Here is a 13769-nt window from a genome sequence, read left to right as displayed (position 1 = left end):
AATCACTTTCACCTCTGCCTGTGACTACTGTCAATCCATCCCAAGTTAGCAGTTTTCTGGCCACCTAACACTGCCTAAATAGCATCAGCAAATATTCTTGCACCCTTTCTATTTAAATGTATCCCATCCTGTAGAAGCAGTCTTTCCTGTTAACAAGAACAGACATAGAAAAAAAAAAATTCTACCCACATGAGCCTTGCACAATCTATCCAGGGCTGAATTGAGTGGCAAGGCTCTCATCATATACTCCCTCCTGTCATGTCTAGGCAGAATTGCAGACACCTTCAAATTTAACCCTAACTCACAACTTTTTATCAACATTGATCTGTATTCAGCATTAGCAGAGGCACATGATGCATGGAAGCAAGCTTATGCAGCATCAGCCAAAAAAAAACTTTCCCATTCCACTCATCTATTCACTCTAAATGCTTATCCAGCTCAGCCTTAAATTTATTTAAGCTATCAACTTCCACAACAAGAGATGAAAGTCTGTTCTAGCAATCAACTACATACTGGCTAAAGGCAAATTTCCATACTTATATTCTACAACTGTCTTTCCTCAGTTTGAATCTATGCCCCCTCAGATTCTTAATCTGAGCAAGAGGAAGAATCCCATCAGCACTGAGCTTGCTCAACCCATTCAAAGCCTTGTACACCTCAATCAGATCACCTCGCATGTGCCTGGTCTCCAGGCACTACAATTTGCAGAACTTAAGCCTATCTTGGTAAGAGCACCTCTTTGTTCCCCTCAATCTTGTTGCCCTTCTTTGTACTCGTTATAGCAACACTATATCCTTCCTAAAATGGAACCTGTACACAGTATTCAAGGTGTGGTCTGACCATTGCCTTGTACAACACGATAATCACCTCCTTGTCCCTGCTGGCAAAATTCCTATATATCATTGACAAGACTCCATGACCTGCTCTGGCAACATGTCTGCACTGCTCAGCAAACTTCATATTGACTGCACAATTACCCCCAGGTCTTTTTTACTCTCCACTTCCTTGTCCCTGTTGGCAAAATTCCTATATATCATTGACAAAACTACATGACCTGCTCTGGTTCCTGTCTGCACTGCTCAGCAAACTTGGTATTGACTGCACAATTACCTCCAGGTTTTTTTTACTCTCCACTTCCCTGAATGTAGTACTACACAGCTGGTAGTATCCATGTGCAGTACTTTGCATTTTCAATGTTAAACTTCTGTTGCCACTTCCACAGATCTCCTACTCTTAATGTCATTAGTACCAATATGTACAACAATATCACCTTTTGTGCCCTTAAAAGATGATATCTACTCTACGTCATCAACTTTTGCCTTTGGCAGACATACCCTGGTCCTATTCCACCTATCCCTTATGCACAATATATTTTCCGTTTCCCTGACACACAGATGGGCATACAAAACAATGTATTTGAGTTGTGCAGAATTTTAATGTAGTTTCATGTAGAAAAATAAAAATAATTTCAAATACTATTTTGGGTTTATAATATTCATTACATATACAAACAGAATTAATAACAATTTATTATTACTATTTTTTTTATTGAAATGCATTAATTTAGAAATTTTTTTGTAAATACTGGCTTAGTTTGTTACGTTGGTTATACTGTAACAATGCAACAAAATATTGCCACATTGTGTACAGTTAATGCCTCCACAAATGTAAATTGGCAGAGATTAATAGTTTCTGTTTTACCGTACCAGCATTTTTTCTAAAATTATTTTAAGTCAAAAATTTTTTTTTATTATAACTAATGAATATCTTATTGTCCAAAACTCACAACATTTAGAAAATTTGAATTATTACTAAAAAAGTGAAGACATAAAAAAAGCACTGCAAAAGTCAATGCATTGGGATACTCTACTCTAATTGTTAGAGTAACCCAATGCATTGGGATACTCTAAGCACAATTCACAGAGCAAAATACTTTTTTTCAAATATTAAAGTTAAATTCTGGGGACTGTCAGGGTAGGTAATGCTACTGATTTAACTGGATGGGGTGATACTACTGTTTGGTAAGTAGATAAAATATGAGTTGGAAACAAATAAAGCAAATTATTAGATATTAAGAGAGAAGAACCAGAATGGAGAATATAAGGGCACAGAATACCCAGTAATTAAAAATCTGCTCAAAATACAATTCATTGTATTGAAATGGAAAGATCTTAGAAGCACCTAACAAAAGACCCTCAAAGCTGGCTAAAATGATCTCGACTCCTTTGAAGTCAGTGGTTTCACATTTGCTGTATTAATGAACTAACATGCCAAAAAGTAATAAATTATGGAAATTTATTGAATAAAGAATAAAGGATTTCATCTACATGCACCTCAATCTTCCCGTCACTGGGGCTTTAAACCCAGTCGTATGTTAACCTTAGAAGTTACTGAAATGCTGCCCTTGGTTTTTTCGTCATGGATGTCTTGTGATTCCAGATGAGCTAAGGCTCCAACAGACACAATTCCTTATTTTTATTCCATTTTATTTAATAGAATCCCATCATTTATTACTTTTTGGGTCACAAACAACAATAATAATAATAATATTTAAAAGTATGCCCTTCCAAAAAATTTTCTTTCAATTTCAATGTAGTGTATATCAAATAGAACCAGGACATGTCTTCTCCAATGCCACTATGAAAGAGAATAAAAAGGCTATATTTTTGTAAGATGGTTCTAGGGATTCTGTCTGAACCGATTAACAACTAGAATATAGTCATTAATTAAATGTCACTTCACTGAAATGATATTGCATTTATAAATTATAAAACGTCACTTCAATAAACCTAAAAAATGCAATGGGCAATGATGAAAAATACTTTTCTTTAAAAGTATTTTCACTACATAGTGGAAATCTTACATATTATTTAATGTATTTTTCCTTAAAGGCCTTCCTTGAAAGATGGATTCAGAGAAACTAATGAATTACTAATTCTGATCTAGCCCTCAGTCATTTTTCCTAAAATTGCATGCAATAAACACTAACTTGCTAAATTTATTCTGGAAGATACAGAAAGCCTGGAAGCACTGTGCACAGCTGTAATTGATCTTTCTAGATTTACAGCAGTTTAGTTCTGTAAGGATTACAGTGTTTGTCATAATTATATATAAAAAAAAAAATACAGGCTTTCCACAGGTAGAGATAATTTGCTCTTGTTTTTGATTATAGTCTCTTTTTTTTTTTTTTAATTAATATGCCACTAATCTCATAATTGCTTTAAAAGTGAGATATAATTCTGATTAGATCAGCTTCAGATTTGGATCGTGGATTTTACACAATGATGACCACATTTTAAAAATAAAAAACAGACACACCTACTGAACTAACAATGCAATACAGATTACATAATGCAATGAAAATCAAACTGACTCCCATGCAAGTTATTTTAGAAACTTAGGGTGTATTATGGCTGACTCTAGTCTACCTTGCATCACTGTAGTATGTTATTAATGTCTACTGGAAACAGATAGTAAATCAGTAAACCTTATTTAATTATGATTGTTTTCTTTAAACACTTTTAACCTAAAACAATATCTATATAATATCTTACTTATAAAATGGGTGCACGTAAAATAAAGTTTTATGCATACAGACAGACAGACACACTTACTAAATGGAACAAGACTATCTGACGTCCTGTTCCATCTTTGTTGGGATAACAGAATGCCTTGCTCAAGAACAGGAAGATCAAGTTAAAAACAGGATATCAGCTCAGCCCAGTTTACACTGTAAACCCTCTAGCAAAGTTGTTGCTGTGCAAAAGAAGACACAAATAACGTATTGTTACTGTGACTTCTTTTGTAATGATTATTTTACTGAAATTTGGTAATGAATGATTTTTCATTATTATTTAATAAAAAATCGAAATGCACAGCAATTCTAGAAATCAACAGCATAACAGTTACGATTACTTAGAATATATTTTATGTCAATGCATATCTTTATCCATGAAACAATAAACAATACTTCTGCTGTTTGTTTGTTTGGGGAATTATTAGGCGCATCGGCATCTGTGGCCATAGTGTGCCACAATGCCTCTGCTGCTATGTCCTTGTCATTTCTTCTGTTAATTTATTACCATTGTAACTATCTCGTCATAAAATATCATAAATAGAACAAAGACTTTGCTCCTTTTGATAAACTACACCTGAAGATATTTCAATTTCAAGTCCATCTCTTTTTTCGAATTATATTAATTCATTTTTCAATAGACTTTTGTATGTAATTTCTATATGTGGAGGACTCATTAGACAGTATAAATTCATTACACACTTGAGGCAGAAGTAGAAAGGAATCACTAAGAGAGAGAGAGAGACAGAAGTAGAAAGGAATCACCAAGAGAGAGAGGGAGAGAGACAGAAGTAGAAAGGAATCACCAAGAGAGAGAGAAAAATGATGATATCAAGCTCAGATTGGTTGGTTGGTTTGGATTTTATTGGCACATTAGCAACTAAGTCTATAATGCACCAAACCAGGATCCAGCTCAGGATCCTGGGTTTGCCAAGCCCATACTCACCAGATGTGAGCCCTGGGGTTAAATGTTGAATGTTCACTGAGTGGAAAAGTCAAAGTGAAAACTGTAAAATCAGTAATTACTTATATGCAAGATGTCAGAATTACCTTCTGGAGGATGTCAAATTCTTCATTCAATCTCTCACTCCATGGGAATGCCAAGAGTAAACTATTCCTCCAGTAGTAATATACTTATAGTCATCCTTAGAAATGCACAAAGATCTGAGAATGTTGCAGGAAGACCAAAGAAATACATAAAAATAATTCACACCTTTTGTCTACCAAATTAATTCATATTCTTCTTTTACAACTGATGTCCTATTTCCTCATGGATATTTTAATTTAATGGATACTGTCCTTTCAGTGTGTGTGTGTGTGTGTGTGTGTGTGTGTGTTTCCCCCCCAAAACATGCTAAGCAAATGTACAACCATTGAACAAAACTAAGACATTTTAAATATCATTTCATTCTTAGTATTGATAATATCATGTAAGGACACAAGTTTATATTAAGTAATATTATAATAAGCAGCATCAGCAAAAAAAAAAAAAAAAAGTTTCTTTACAATCTGGTATCCCTTCCGGTTGATTGATGAAAGTAGCAGTGATTGACATGCCTAGCCCGCTATGGTTAGCCTTAGTTAGGGTGTTTATCCCTCTCCCTGACAGCTATTTTAAAATTGGGAACTCATTTTCTGATTTTAAAACGGCGGCGGGGGGGGGGGGGGAGACAAACACCCTAAGACTAACCATAGTGGGCTATGAATTATCAATCACTGCGACTTGCAACGATCAATCGGAAGGGGTACCAGATTGCAAAGACTAACCAAAAAAACAGAAATCCGTTACCCATTTCATTTGCCTGTCCCTTCTAACAATTTGTCCACATATTGTTTAAATTTATTCAATTATCCACCTCCACAACAGGTGGAAATTTATTCCAACACTGAATTATTCTCTGGCTAAAGGTAAATTTTTGCATGTTAGAGGCAATAATCCCAGAATAACATACCATTTTAGTAATATGAAACTCAAAGTAATGGAGAATGAAAAAGAACTACAGATAACTACAATACAACACAAGTTCTCTGCTCAATGCAGGCAAGCTCATAGGTTTCCATCAAATACAGGAATTTTGCCAGCAGGGATAGAGTTGATTATCCCATTGTATAAGACAATGGTTAGATCATATATTGAATACTGCATACACATTTAAAGTCTCATTGTAAAAAGGATGTAGATTTGCTGTAAAGGGCACTTGTGCCCCAACTTGAGTGTTTTGAAAGTTCTGAAAAACTTGAATTCTGTAAATTTTAGTGCCTGGAAATCAGGCATCTGTGAGAAGACTATGACTTAAATGTTTTAGGTTTTAAATGGATTCAGTAAACTAAATCCCAATGGCATCCTTATATCTCAGAAGACATACAGAAGGGGGGCACAAATTTAAATTGCAAAAATTATTGCTACACAGATACTGTATTTGTGTTGAATTCTGTCCTCAGGCAAAGAATGATACTGTTAGAGTAAACTTCCACCTTGTGTTATTGAAGTGGGCAGCTTGAATAAATTTAAAGGACTGGTTATTAAAAGAGATGGGCAAAGTGTTTTTTTTTTTTTATATAGCTGATGCTGTATCAACTTGCTGTATCATCTGTAAAAGGGTAAATATGCATTTAGCTAGCCTAACCCTTTAAAAGCCTTAAATATTTTAATTATGTCACTCTGCAGAAGCCTAGTTTCCAAAATCTGTTATATACAGGACTCCAGTCTTTCTTTCTTTCTTTCTTGCTAAGAATACCCTTTCTTTCTTGATAAGAATACCCCAACTAATCTTGTTCTTTGTGCCCATTCCAACAGATCTACATTCTTCCTAAAATGAGGTTTCCAGACCGGTATACAATATACTCAAAGTACTGTCTAATCATTGCCTTATACAAAGGGATAATCACCCTCTTGTCCCTGATGTCAAAATTCCTGTATGCCACTGAGAGAGGTCTTTTTGAATTTTTAACCATCTTCGATTTTTTTTTTTTTTTTTTTTTGTTATCCAAATGGCATCTCATACTTAAAATGCAAATACAGTAGAGCATCAGTTATCCGGAATAATTAACATCAGACCTCTTCCGGATAACAGAAGATTAAATAAACTCTGTTATAATGTATTAAGGTAAAAGAAAAATATTTTAAATATCGTGAAAAAAACTAATTTATTTAACTAAAAAATTAATAATAATAACTTATACATAAAAATTTGCACATTTACATATGTATGTACACTGCCCTACCATTAATACCTGGACACCCCTCCATAGATGGGAAAAGAGATCCTATGCATGCAACAACTCACACAATCTGCTATAAATATGCACACTGGGCTTCAAACAGACAATTGCAAAAGTGGGCATGCAAGATGACACGTTCAACAGAATTAGTCACCTCAACAAATGCTAGATGCCGATTAACATGGTGTAAGGAGTGCAAATCTTGGACTGTAGAGCAGTGGAAAATAGGAGTCGAGGTTTGCACTCTACCAGTCTGATACGGCTCTTCCTGGGTGTGGCAAATGCCAGGGGAACAGTTCCTTCCTGATTGTATCCTCTCAAGAATGAAATTTGGTGGAGGCAATGGCATGGTATTGGGCTTCTTTCGTGGTTTGGCTTGGGCCCCATTAGTCGTTATCGACAAAACCATGAATGCCATGCAATACCAGGACAGCCTTGACAATTATGCACTTCCAACATTATGGCAATACTTCGGGGAGGACCCATACATGTATCAGCAAGACAACGGGCCATGCCATACTACTCGGGTCGTAACAAAGCAGTTTGAAGACATGGGTGTATGGGTGTGGAAAAGTTGGATTTGAAAGCCCAGAGTACCAATCTGAACCTTATCAAGCATCTTTGGAATGTACTGGATCGTAGAGTATGTGCAGGTTGAGATTGCCCAAAGAACAAGGCCGAACTGGTGGCTACGTTAAAAGGCGAGTAGAAGAATATATCACCTGACATTTATAAAAAGCTGGTTGAGAGTATGACGCGAAGATTGAAGGCCATCATCAAACCAAAAAGTTTCAGCACAAAATATTAAATGATACAATAAAAGATTTTTTTTTTGTCTAAAGGCAGGTGTCCGGATATTAATGGTAGGGCAGTGTATATTCAGATAGGTATTTTACTGCAAATTTTATGTAGAAAAAATTTTACAGTAATTTTTTAAAATAATGTTCGATCATTTGTTGTGACCATTTTTTTTTTTTTTTTGCTACTAAATCTCAAGTTCCTTAACAATATCACTTTGATTATATTGCTTTCTTTCTGTTTTTCTGCCCATTTTTGTGCTGTTTCTTTTCATTGACATTTTACTGTAAAAAACTGAGAAAAATAATAAATTGCACAGTTTCGTGCTGATATTATTCTTACCGAATCTGGAGCTAAACTAAACATAATATGAAATGAAGAGAACAAAGTATGCCATGGAAAATTGGGTTCACCGAAGCAAATGAGTAAACTCTTATCACTCATGGTTTCCTAATCCAACGTGTCACCAGATATACAAAGTAAAAAAAAACAAACAAATACTCTTGTAACATAATAAACATTTGTCTCAAGTACTACCATTAATAAAAAAAAAAGAAAAGAAGAAGAAAAATCAGTCTTTCAAATTATTCCGGATAACAGACTTCTGGATAACCAACGTTCTACCGTATCTTGCATTTATCAATGTCAAACCTCAATTACCATTTTTCAATCCATCTGCAACTTTATCTAGACCTTACAGTAGCCCTGATTAATATCATTAACTGAAAATATGCATTTCCAGTTAATGATATTAATCCAGTTAATGATATTATGATGAACTTCGGCATCTTAAGCTTTTGCTAACTCTTTTATGGTTTATTATCATTAACTGATTAACGGTAACTTTAAATCACCAGCAAACTCAAATTACCTACATCAATACTACTGTATTAATGTATACTATACATTAATACAGTAGTATTGATGTAGGTAATTTTAATAATTAATTAAATTGTATTTAATATATACTTTAATACTACTGCATTAATGTATATATTAAAAATAGTAATGGCTCAACAACAAGTCCTCTGGCACCTCACTCACAACACTGGTCCACGAATGGCCAATAACCATTTATAAATACTCTGTTTCTTCCTACTTATCCCTTTATCCATAGTAGCAATTTATTCATATTGCTACAATTTATACAATAGCTGATGTGGTATCAGCTTTCTAAAACCTAAGCAGATGATGTTAAAATTATTCTTTGTTGCATCTGTTTCTTCTGTTACAACATAATACTAACTAATCACATTTGGTCAGGCAGTATTTACCCATAATATATCCATGTAGCAATTGCCTTAACATTAAATTTTATATACATATACCTCATACTATGCATCACACTCCTATTATGCACAGCCATGGTTTATTAGTATTGTATCCACTAATGTGCCATAGCTATTGTTTATGAAATAATAAAATGTTCACTTATGTAAATTAAAAACGCATAACGCAAACATACCCTGGGGTAAGTATACAGTAATGGTGTAAAGAAATAATGTATACTTTGCATTTCTAGAACTATCATCCAACCTTTTCTTAAAAAAAAAAAAAAAATAGTAAAACTAGACTCCAGGATATTGTAATAAACTAGGATTACAGTTAAACACAGTACCTAAGTATTTCAGGTAAAAAAAAAAAAAATGAAGTGGGGGGAGGAGCTTTTATTGACCAACATCCATTCTTTCAGGATAAAATATAAAGATACCAAAGGCATAAAGTCAAAGATTACATTTTAAAACCCTTTAAAAACTAGAACACTAGTAATGTTAATAACGAATAACGCACATCTGTTTTAACTCTCTGTAAGTTTCTGTTTAGGAAAGTTCTCTCACCACATACAATATTTATCGCTAAAACTATAAGAGAAAGTGTTTTCTCTGTTCAAGTTGTAAACTGCTTAAAACAAATAAACGCAAGTAGGCCCAAACTTCACTTTCAAACGTGCTGCGTCAAGTTGTTATATACGATGGCATGTCGGCGAGTAAAGATGGTACTGAATGCTATTAGCTAATACACATTATATAATTTTTATATCTCATAATGCAGGATAATAATTCACATTTACTCCGTGTTGAACAAAATTTTGAACGCAGAGTAATCGCACTTGTGGAATGCAAATCGTTGATAAATATAATTTTTTTTAAATTTCTCGTTTAAAAAAGAGGAACTTATAATGAAATTTTATTTATACTCCACCATGTCAGTGTGATCACGAATTACTCGTTTTATACTACACACAAAAACACTTCCATCTATTTACTGACGCCGAATAGTTATCTCTATTGGTCACACACGCACAAATGACTTTACTTTCGATAATTAATTGCATTTCGATAATTAGTTATACTTTGCTGATAAAATAACTTACCCTCAGTAAGACGACTGTGTCTCATTTTACCGAACACACTGAAAAGAGAAAAACATGCTTTTCAAACATGTAGTAACAACAACAAGGAATTAACTTATGTTTCCTTGCATACTGACATGAATCAATTTTATTTTTGTGATGAGCTTATTAAATCTAAGCAAATCAGTACGTTGTTTATACCCCATTACGGCTCCAAAAAGCCAGAAGTTCCCCATTTCTTCATAACTGCTTTCTTGCAGCCGATAAACGAGCACATCAATTAACAACAGCCCATTAAATTGTTGCAACAGGCTCTACCTCGCAATCTATGTAACTGTGTCCGCGTATGTTACCTGGGGATCACAGCTAACTTGAAAACTCCATCATGCGAACTGCACGTCATATCAAAAGGCATATGGATAAAAAGCATAGGAATAACCAGAGACAGAGAGCTAATCAACAAGAGAAAAGTCACTGTTAAATCTTCTTCTGGGTCAGTTAATTGCTCATAGGGAATATCCATAAGTATCTATATTTGGACCTATAATGGAATCTAGTCTTAGATTGCTGGCTGAAATGCAACAACATCAATGTAAATGTGATAACATAACCACAACGACCTGGTTATGTTAGCGAAGATAAAAATTAGAACACCCTTCCAATTTTGACTCTGGATCACAACTGGAAGGGCATTCCGGGGGCTCACATCTGGTGAGTATGGGCTTGGCAAACCCAGGGTCCTGAGCTGGATATCATCATTCTTCTCTTTCTTGGTGATTCCTTTCTCTCTCTCTCTCTCTCTCTCTCTCTCTCAGGGGGTAACTTGGGAATTTTTTTTTTTTTTTTTGGCTGGTGCAGCATAAGCCTCAGGCTTCCTTGTACCATATGGCCATTAATAATAATAATAATAATAATAATAATAATTTTGTTTTATCACATCTGCAGAATTGGTGCGATTTGCACAGACTTCAATTATCAAAAACAAAGAATAAAACCTTATTACTCAAGGGCCATGTAGCAGTGATAAAGAATCCAAGGATCATATGGGGGAGGCAGTCTTCAATCAGTTAAAACTCCAAAATATCTGGGAGTGATTAATTGACAGGCAAATGCTCTTCATAACTCACATCACATACATTGAGGACAAATTTCAAAACTTTGTGGGCATTTCAAGAATTACAAGGAAAGAATGGGGCATCGGGAGTAAAGCACTAGCATTATTTTATGACTGCATTTTCCTGCCAATTGTGGGGTATGCATTACATATCTGGTCGGATTCCGCTTTGCAGAAATTCAATGTGCGCAGGATCTTTTCAGTTCGGCGATTTGTCCTATTGAAGATTTCCCCCGGAAACTGGAGTTTTTTCGTCCAGCAAACAGGCAAATCGACCAGAGAACAGACGCAATTTACAGACAAAATAAATAAATGGGTATATGTAATCATTTATGGGGAACCCTAATATCATAATTTGGTTTTTGCCCTATTGAAGAGACTGCACGGTGGTATCATCACCGTCCTCCCCACACCGGGTAGAAAGGCCCGGGTTCGAATCCCGTCGATGACGCGAGGAACTTTTATGGGCTTTTTTCACTCCGTGGCTGAGTTAGTTGGTCTCAGGCGGAGATAGCAAGGTTTTTTCTCCGGAACCCGGGGTTTTTTGTCCAGCAAAGCAGGCAAATCGACCATAGAGCACACGCAATTTACAGACACAATACGCATGGGTATATGAAATAACTTTCCAGGTGATTCTAATAAATACTTTTTTTTTTTGTCCTATTGGAGATGTGTATAGCATGTCAAAATGTGTCTACCGATGAATTCCAAGATTTGACAGGTCGTCTACCATTGAATTTACACTTGGTATTTTATCAATGAGTTATCATCTAAAAATAGGGCTGCCATCAGTGGCGTAGCTACCATGTAGGCAGGCAAGGCAATTGCCTACGGGCCCGGGCCCTTTAGGGGTCCGGCGTCTTTGGCTGTCTCCTGTTTTTGCAATTTTAATTAATTAAGTAGGGCCCGAACGTGTTCTTTCCCTCCGGGCCTGAAAAAGGGTTGCTACGCTACTGTGGAGTTACAATTAATAAGCTTTCGGCTGGGAGGCAGCCTTCTTCAGATTGAATACATGAATGGCAGTTGGAATAGAGATGTGCACTGCCAGGATGGTGCGTGAGGCGCGTGGTTAATTGTTTGTTGATGTTTGTGGCTGTGACATATGGTGGTGACGTGGCCAGCGTTTGTCTATGGATAGAATTACTGTCTCTGTGATGGGGTTAACTTGGCAACCACTGTTCCTGTTCAAAGAGGCATCCGAGCATTTTATATTTAACGATTCCAACCAGGTGCGCTTTAGGTAATGGTGGGACCTGTCCACAACCACGACATCGCGGTGTGGGTCGATGTCGTGGCGGGTTGTCCAGACATACTCGGCGATAGCTGAGTGTTCTACATCTGCCAAACGGATCGCCCTTTTATGTTCTGAGAGACGTTTCTCGAGTCGACGTCCAGTCTCTCCAAAGTAGCAGCTGGTGCAGTCACGGCACCACCATTGCCTAAAGCGCACCTGGTTGGAATCGTTAAATATAAAATGCTCGGATGCCTCTTTGAACAGGAACAGTGGTTGCCAAGTTAACCCCATCACAGAGACAGTAATTCTATCCATAGACAAACGCTGGCCACGTCACCACCATATGTCACAGCCACAAACATCAACAAACAATTAACCACGCGCCTCACGCACCATCCTGGCAGTGCACATCTCTATTCCAACTGCCATTCATGTATTCAATCTGAAGAAGGCTGCCTCCCAGCCGAAAGCTTATTAATTGTAACTCCAGTTTTGCTGTGAGAAACAAAATAAAATTTTTCGTAAAAGCGTTAAAATACATAGTAGCTTTCGAAGCGAAGTGCTCTTCGCAACTCTGTGCTCTTCATCAGCTTTCTAAGGTAATGAAAATATTTTTCTCACTGAGTTCTTCAGCAATGTGATATGTACATCTAGAATAAGGAAAGAATTCTTCTTATATCTTATTGCTAAAACATAACAAACCCAGGCGGCGGCAGGCTTTATTTTGTTTTAACAAATGCAACTTTTTATAGTGATCAGACACTCGTTTGGTTACTGTATGTATATGTGTCATGCCGTATAATGTTCAGGATTCCCCAGCTTGACAGGAGGATAGGTGGGTAGGTCCACGTATACGAACTTTTAGCCATATATGGTGGTCAAAAGTTGTTAGTTGATTAATTTCAATTCAAGTTTGTTCAAGTTCAATGCATTATCAAAACAGTAAATGACATCCAAACATGTATTTGTTTATTATTGCTATTTGCATTTAAAATATAAAGTTTAAAATTAAATTAATAAAATTTTGAACTAAAAATGGATGAAAAGAAAACTGGAAATAGTGGAGCCCAAAAAAAAAAAAAGAACAATGAAGAAAGCAAAAGAACAATCAGTTTAAAATTACCTAAATTAGATCATTTCTATACAAAACACAGTAATGAATTATGTCCAGAAGAAGGTAAAGAAAAGACCAGAACTGAATCAGAAAATGTAGAAAAGAAATGCTGCTAGTGTAAATATATCTGCGGATCATTTAAATCAAGCAGGGTCATCAAATGAAAAAAATTCGACAATCATACATATGACTTCGTCGGAAATTTAGTGTTGAACGCACTGCACCATTTATTCCCTCATGCGATCTTGGAGAATACGTGGACATCAACATTTCCGATGAAACAAAAAGAAACAGCATGTTTCTTTTTGTTTCAGAGACCTAAAGGACCATTTCCAAGGGATCCTGAACAACAAAATAAAA

The 13769-nt window shown here is 35.7% G+C and overlaps 1 protein-coding gene across 3 annotated transcripts in view; it reads right to left on the bottom strand.

Annotated features, from left to right (window-relative positions):
* LOC150083307 (E3 ubiquitin-protein ligase RNF103-like) overlaps nucleotides 1-10329 on the bottom strand; it is a 111343-nt gene extending 101014 nt beyond the window's left edge. The window contains exons 1-2 of one of the 3 annotated variants that reach the window (XM_090377962.1): nucleotides 10149-10329; nucleotides 9969-10006 (exon numbers count right to left, since the gene is read on the bottom strand). The gene's annotated coding sequence lies outside the window, so the exon portion shown is untranslated. Of the gene's footprint in view, nucleotides 1-9385; nucleotides 9559-9968 lie in introns of those variants that run through there. The other 2 variants (XM_090377961.1, XM_090377963.1) reach the window with 2 other exon arrangements.
* Between the last annotated feature and the right edge of the window lie 3440 nt (nucleotides 10330-13769).

The sequence above is a fragment of the Mastigoproctus giganteus genome, chromosome 7 (assembly GCF_048544385.1).
Source record: "Mastigoproctus giganteus isolate SK-2022 chromosome 7, ASM4854438v1, whole genome shotgun sequence".
In the NCBI taxonomy this organism is placed as follows: Eukaryota; Metazoa; Arthropoda; class Arachnida; order Uropygi; family Thelyphonidae; genus Mastigoproctus; species Mastigoproctus giganteus.
This window is presented reverse-complemented; position numbering and strand designations above follow the sequence as displayed.